The sequence below is a fragment of the Cebus imitator genome, unplaced genomic scaffold (genome assembly GCF_001604975.1).
Source record: "Cebus imitator isolate Cc_AM_T3 unplaced genomic scaffold, Cebus_imitator-1.0 Scaffold347, whole genome shotgun sequence".
Taxonomy (NCBI): Eukaryota; Metazoa; Chordata; class Mammalia; order Primates; family Cebidae; genus Cebus; species Cebus imitator.
The window spans coordinates 57853-64981 of record NW_016107662.1 but is presented as its reverse complement, the minus strand read 5'-3'; positions in this window follow the sequence as shown (position 1 = coordinate 64981).

The window sequence follows — 7129 nt, the reverse complement described above, 5'->3', positions numbered from 1 at the left end:
AAAGGATATCAGAGATGGAAGATCAACTCAATGAAATAAAAAGAGAAGGCAAGACAAGAGAAAAAAGAGTGAAAAGAAATGAACAAAGCCTCAAAGAAATATGGGATTATGTGACAAGACCTAACCTACATTTGATTGGTGTACCTGAATATAATGGGAAGAATGAATCCAAGCTGGAAAACACACTCCAAGATATTATGCAGGAGAACTTCCCAAGCCTAGCAAGGCAGTCCAGATTTCAAATTCTTGAAACACAGAGAACCCCACAAAGATGTTCCTCAAGAAGAGCAACCGCAAGTTGCATAATCGTCAGATTCACCAGGGTTGAAATGAAGGAAAAAATGCTAAGGCAGCCAGAAGGGAAGGTCAGGTCACCCACAAAGGGAAGCCAATTAGACTCACAGCAGATCTTTCAGCAGAAACCCTACAGGCCAGATGAGAGTGGGGGCCAATATTCGACATCTTAAAAGAAAAGAACTTTCAACCCAGAATCTCATGTCCAGACAAACTAAGCTTCGTAAGTGAAGGAGAAATAAAATCCTTTATGGACAAGCAATTATTGAGAGATTTTGTCACCACCAGACCTGCGCTACAAGAACTCCTGAAAGAAACAATAAGCCCAGAAAGGAACAAGTACCAGTCACTGCAAAAGTAAACCAGTGGGCAAAGACCAAAAATGCAATGAAGAAAATGGGTCAACTAATGGGAAAGAAAACCAGCCAGTAACAAAATGGCAGAATCAAATTCACACATAACAATAGTAACATTGAATGTAAACAACCTAAACGCCCCAATCAAAAGACACACACTGGCAACCTGGATAAAAAGCCAAAACCCATCAGTGTGCTGTATTTAGGAAACCTATCTCACATACAAAGACACACATAGACTCAAAATAAAGGGATGGAAGAAGATTTACCAAGCAAATGGAGAACAACAACAAAAAGCAGGGGTTGCAATCCTAGACTCTGATAAAATGGACTTCAAACCAAGAAAGATTAAAAGAGACAAAGAAGGACACTACATAATGATAAAAGGATCAATCAAACAAGAAGAGCTAACTATCCTAAATATATATGCACACAATACGGGAGCACCCAGATACATAAAGCAAGTTCTTAACAACCTAAAATGAGATTTAGACTCCCACACAATAATAGTGAGAGACTTCAACACTCCACTGTCAATATTAGACAGATCAATGGGACAGAAGATTAACAAGGATATTCAGGACTTGAATGCAGAGCTGGACCAAGCAGATCTAATAGACATATGCAGAACACTCCACCCCAAATCCACAGAATATACATTCTTCTCAGCACCACATTGCACTTACTCTAAAATTGACCACATCATTGGAAGCAAATCACTCCCCAGCAAATGCAAAAGAACAGAAATCATAACAAACAGTCTATAGATCACAGCTCAATCAGACTAGAACTCAGGATCAAGAAACACACTCAAAACCACACAATCACTTGGAAACTGAACAACTTACTTTTGAGTGTCAACTGGATAAACAACGAAATGAAGGCAGAAATAAAGATGTTCTTTGAAACCAATCAGAATGAAGACACAACTTACCAGAATCTCTGGGACATCTTTAAAGCCGTGTCAAGAGGGAAATTTATAGCAATAAATGCCCACCAGAGAAGAGAGGAAAGATCTAAAATTGACACCCTATCATCAAAATTGGAAGAGCTAGAAGAGGAAGATCAAAAAAATTCAAAAGCTACCAGAAGGCAAGAAATAACTAAGACCAGAGCAGAACTCAAGGAGAGAGAGACACACACACAAAAAAAACCCTTCAAAAAATTAATAAATCCAGGAGCTGGTTTTTTGAAAATATTGACAAAATAGACAGACGACTAGCCAATTTAATAAAAAAGAAAAGGGAGAAGAATCAAATAGATACAATAAAAAACTATAAAGGGGATATCACCATTAGTCCCACAGAAATACAAACTACCATCAGAGATGACTACAAACAGCTCTATGCACATGAACCAGTAAACCAGGAAGAAATGGACAAATTTCTAGACACTTGTATGCTACCAATACTAAACCAGGAGGAAGTTGAAACCCTGATTCGACCAATAACAAGGGCTGAAGTAGAGGCAGCAATCAATAGTCTACCAATCAAAAAAGTCCAGGTCCAGACAGGTTCACAGCCGAATTCTACCAGATGTACAAAGAGGAGCTGGTTCCATTGCTTCTGAAACTGTATCAAACAATACAAAAGGAGGGAATCCTCCCTAACTCATTTTATGAGATAAACATCATCCTGATACTAACACCAGGCCGAGACTCAACTAAAAAAGAAAACTTCAGGTCAATATCCATGATGAACTTCGACACAAAAATCTTCAATAAAATACTGACAAACAGATTGCAACAGCAATGAAGAAGGTTATCCATCACGATCAAGTAGGCTTCATCCCAGGGATGCAAAGCTGGTTCAACATACGCAAATCCATAAATGTAATCCATCACATAAATGGAACCAAAGACAAAAACCACATGTATATCACAATAGATGCAGAGAAGTCTTTCGACAAACTTCAACAGCCATTCATGCTAAAAATTCTCAATAAACTAGGTATTGATGAAATGTATCATAAAATGATAAAAGTTATATATGACAAACCTACAGCCAATATCATACTGAACAGGCAAAAGCTGGAAGAATTCCCTTTGAAATCAGGCACTAGACAAGGATGCCCTCTCTCACCACTCCTATTCAATATAGTATTGGAAGTTCTAGCCAGAGCAATCAGGCAAGAAAAAGAAATAAAGCGTATTCAGTTAGGAAAGGAGGAAGTCAAATTGTCTCTATTTGCAGATGACATGATTGTATATCTAGAAGACCCTATCGTCTCAGCCCAAAATCTTCTCAAACCGATAAGCAACTTCTGCAAAGTCTCAGGATACAAAATCAATGTGCAGAAATCACAAGCATTCCTATATACCAATAACAGAAAAACAGAGAGCCAAATCATGAGCGAACTCCCATTCACAATTGCTAAAAAGAGAATAAAATACCCAGGAATACAACTAACAAAGGATGTAAAGGACCTCTTCAAGGAGAACTACAAATCACTGCTCAATGAAATAAGAGAGGACACAAACATGGAAAAACATTCCATGCTCATGGTTAGGAAGAATTAATATCATGAAAATGGCCATACTGCCCAAAGTAACCTAAAGATTTAATGCTATCCCCATCAAGCTACCAATGACCTTCTTCACAGAATGGGAAAAAACCACTTTAAACTTCATATGGAATCACAAGAGCGCCTGCATAGCCAAGCCAATTCAAAGCAAAAAGAACAAAGCGAGAGGCATCACACTGCTGGACTTTAAACTATACTACAAGGCTACAGTAATCAAAAAAGCATGGTACTGGTACCAAAACAGAGACATAGACCAATGGAACAGAACAGAGGCCCCAGAATAAACACCACACATTTGCAACCATCTGATATTTGACAAACCCAGTAAAAACAAGTTATGGGAAAAGGACTCCATGTTTAATAAATGATGTTGGGAAAACTGGCTAGCAATGTGCAGAAGGAAGAAACTGGACTGCTACCTGTAACCTTACACTAAAATTAACTCCAGGCATATTAAAGATTTAAACATAAAACCTAACACCATAAAAACCCTAGAAGAAAATATATGCAAAACCATCTGGGACATAGGGATAAGCAAGGAGTTCATGACTAAAAAACCAAAAGCAGTGGCAATAAAAGCCAAGATAGACAAATGGGATATAATTAAAATTTGGAGCTTCTGTACAGCAAAAGAAACCATCATTAGAGCAAATCAGCAACCAACAGAATGGGAAAAAATTTTTGCAATCTACCCGTATGACAAAGGGCTAATATCCAGAATCTACAAAGAACTAAAGCAGATTTACAAGAGACAAACAAACAGCCCCATTCAAAAGTGGGTGAAGGATATGAACACTTTACAAAAGAAGACATATATGAGGCCAAAAAACATATGAAAAAATGCTCATCATCACTGGTCATTAGAGGAATGCAAATCAATACCACATTGAGATATCATCCCATGCCAGTTAGAATAGCGATCATTAAAAAATCTGGAGACGACAGATGCTGGAGAGGATGTGGAGAAATAGGAACACTCTTACACAGTTGGTGGGAGTGTAAATTAGTTCAACCACTGTGGACAACAGTGTGGTGATTTCTCAAGGATCTAGGAATAAAAATTCGATTTGACCCAGCAATCCCATTACTGGGCATATACCCAAAGAACTATAAATCATTCTACTATAAAGACACATGCACACGTATGTTCACTGCAGCACTGTTTACAATAGCAAATACTTGGAACCAACACAAATACCTATCAATGATAGACTGGACAAAGAAAATGTGGTACATATACACCATGGAATACTATGCAGCCATAAAAAACGATGAGTTTGTCATTTGTGGGGACTTGGATGAATCTGGAAACCATCATTTTAGCAAACTGACACAAGAACAGAAAGCCAAACACCACATGTTCTCACTCATAGGTGTGTGCTGAACAATGAGAACATGTGGTCTCAGGGAGAGGAGGATTACACATTGAGCACAGTTCAGGGGGAGGGTAGGGGAGAGACAGTGGGGATTGGGGAGGGAGGGGAGGGTGGGAGGAATAACATGGGCAGAAATGCCAGATATAGTATGCACCTAAAGTTAAATAAATAAATTAATTTAAAAATGTATATACAGAGAGCTGGGCTCAGTGGCTCCCACTTGTAATATTATCTACTTGGGAACTGAGGCCAGAGGATCAATTGAGGCCAGAAGCTTGAGATCAGCCTGAGACCAGCCTGAACAAGACACTTGTCACTAAATTTTTTTTTTAATTTTTTTGGCACTGTGGCATGCACCTGTAGTCTCAACTGCTTTGAAGACTGAGGCAGGAGGATCACGTGAGCTCAGGAACTTGAGGTTACAGTGAACTATAATCATGTCACTGTACTCCATCCTGGAGTGATACAAAATCTAGTCACATTAAAATAATGTATAATTATCAAGGACAAAAATAAAGTTGTACAACTTGACCAAAAAAATAGAGCAATAGGGGGAAAAGGAGATAAAAGTATAATTTCATTTTTATTTTCTTAATTTGTCATTACTTAGACTTTTTCACTAAACTAAAATTTTCTTATACTTTGCTGCCCAGTTAACCCCAGGGAATTTTTAATTAATTGGTTTAAAAATAGATACTCACATAAGCTTTCCATTTTTTACAAATTACAAGAGATAAATTTTAAACAAATGTTTAACCTCTAAATTTTCCAAATTGCACTATTTAATAAAATAAAAATTATAAAAAACACTTTGTAAAACATTTAGTATGTAACTGCTGGTTTTAAAATATAATAAATCCAATTATGGCAGAGATTCACTCTGTTGTTCACAATTTCTCCATTATATGACTGCTCCTTGTGGTGCTTAAACATCAGCAAGAAAGAATATATAAATGTCTTAACATTGCTTTAAAAGACAAGGTACATAAAATGTAGAGATACATGACCAGCTCTGAAAACTGTGCAGGTTTTCCATGGCAGGCAGAATGGAGCCTGGTTACCCCAGGGTCACAACTCATGAGAACATAGTGCTTGACTGTCAGAAAACAAGCAACAGTTAGTGAAGAGGAGTTGACAAGCCACCAACTGGGATGAGAAAAAAGAGCTGGTAGATTAATTTCAAATTATACCAGAGAACATACAATAAAGAGATCCCATGGCTTTATACATCAAAAACAAACAATGACAAACAGTGAGGATTGCATTAAATTAAATTAGGAGCAGGTAAAGTCTGGCTTATAATCTTGAAACTTTAGTCCCTCTCTACAATTTTATCCCATGACCTGGTAATTATTTTCTCCCTTCTGCATGGCTTGAGCACTGGTCAGCTTCTGGCCACAAGGAGCTTCTTTTTATAATAAGAGTACTTACATCATCTCAATACACTTCCTTTCCTTGCAAACTGTGCCCCAAAGAAGAAATATTTAAAACTTTCCTGATGCTTTTCTTCTGCAGGGTTAATGGGCTCAGAGTGATGATAAGAAAAGCCATTGAGTGTGTGGAACCAGATAGTGCTTAAAATGAGGACTTTTGTTCAGCCAAGTCTAACACCATTGGCACCTGAGCACTCTTCTCTGTGACCTGAGGATAAACTCACTCAACTTGAAGCTACTACCACAGCTGATATCCACACACATGCACCACCTGTGGTCCTGGAGACTGGCCTGCCCAGCCCGTCTCAGACACCACTGACACCAGCATGGAACGCTTGGCAACCAAAGGTTTTTCTTATTGCCACTGCCATCATCCATGCCATAACGACTGCCCAGGGGCCCAATAAGCTGTCCACCCACATTGCTCACTGCTAGCACCTGAACAAGTCACGTGGAGGTCAAATAATTAGTCTGCCGGAACCTAACACTGCTGCCAGCCTCAAACCAGGCATGCTAAGCCTACCACTGCCATCACTGCGGCCCAATGACTGAAGCTTTGGTGTCCCTAACCCCAGCAAAACTTTACCACAGCCTCCGCTAACAATACCCCAAGCCACTGAGGAAGTTACAGACACCACTGATACTCTTTCAGAGAAAGAAACTATGTAAAGACAGGCCGGATGTAGTGGCTCATGCCTGTAATCCCAGCACTTTTGAAAGCCAATGTGAGTGGCTCGTTTGAGCTTGGGAGTTTAAGTCCAACCTGCAGAAAATAGAGAAACCCTGCCTCTACTGAAAACACACAAATTAGCCAGCCGTGGTGGTGAATGCCTGTAATCCCAGATACCTGGGAGGCTGAAGCACAAGAACTGCTTGAACCCAGAGGTGGATGTTACAGTGAGCTGAGATAGCACCAGTGCACTCCGGCCTGGGAGGCAGAGTGAGACTCTCACTAAAGATAGATAGATAGATAGATAGAGAGAAAGATAGAGGAATATTGGAATTTTTGGTGTTCCAAAAGACAAAGAGTAAACAATTGATGACGTTTCTATCACAGGAAAGGAACAAGATGATGAAATCCTATGACAGGGTAGGAGCAAGATTATGGAATAGAAAACTTCAATTGCCCCCCCACACACAAGAAAAC